Source organism: Fulmarus glacialis, unplaced genomic scaffold (assembly GCF_000690835.1).
Source record: "Fulmarus glacialis isolate BGI_N327 unplaced genomic scaffold, ASM69083v1 scaffold3914, whole genome shotgun sequence".
Taxonomy (NCBI): domain Eukaryota; kingdom Metazoa; phylum Chordata; class Aves; order Procellariiformes; family Procellariidae; genus Fulmarus; species Fulmarus glacialis.
The window spans coordinates 23,345-23,769 of NW_009208502.1; the positions used below are offsets into that span (position 1 = coordinate 23,345).

The 425-nt window shown below is 57.6% G+C and overlaps 1 protein-coding gene across 1 annotated transcript in view; it reads left to right on the forward strand.

The window, feature by feature from the left end:
• HGD (homogentisate 1,2-dioxygenase) overlaps positions 1-425 on the forward strand; it is a 25,535-nt gene that overhangs the window by 54 nt on the left and 25,056 nt on the right. The window lies entirely within an intron of this gene.

A 425-nucleotide genomic window follows, 5' to 3' on the forward strand; every position in this document is an offset into this window, starting at 1 on the left:
TGTGGGGGGTGGGCCCCCCGCGCCCCGCCAGTGCTGGCTGTGGGCACCCCTTCTCTGCTGACACCGTTTTTTTGGTGTCTGTTTCATTTTGATGTGCCCGTCTTTTGTGTTTCAAGGTGTGTTTTTAAAGCTCTCGTGGGATAAAGGATTTTGCTGCGTTTTGTCTATAAATAGGCTTTTCTCTCCCTCTTCTCCTCTTTTGGAAATCATTCTTGGTCAGGCTGTCCCAGCGCAGGACCTCTTCATCACGGGATTTGTCCTTCCCCCGCTCTCCGCGCACACCCCTCCTCCTGCCCCGGCTGCCAGGGGGGTGTTTCCCACTCAGCCTATGAAATCTGGCTGGTAACATCTGCCCAGATGTTGCAGCCCTGGCAACCCTGCCATCTTCCCCGGCAGCCCAGGGGAGCAGCGGCTCCGTCCCGGGG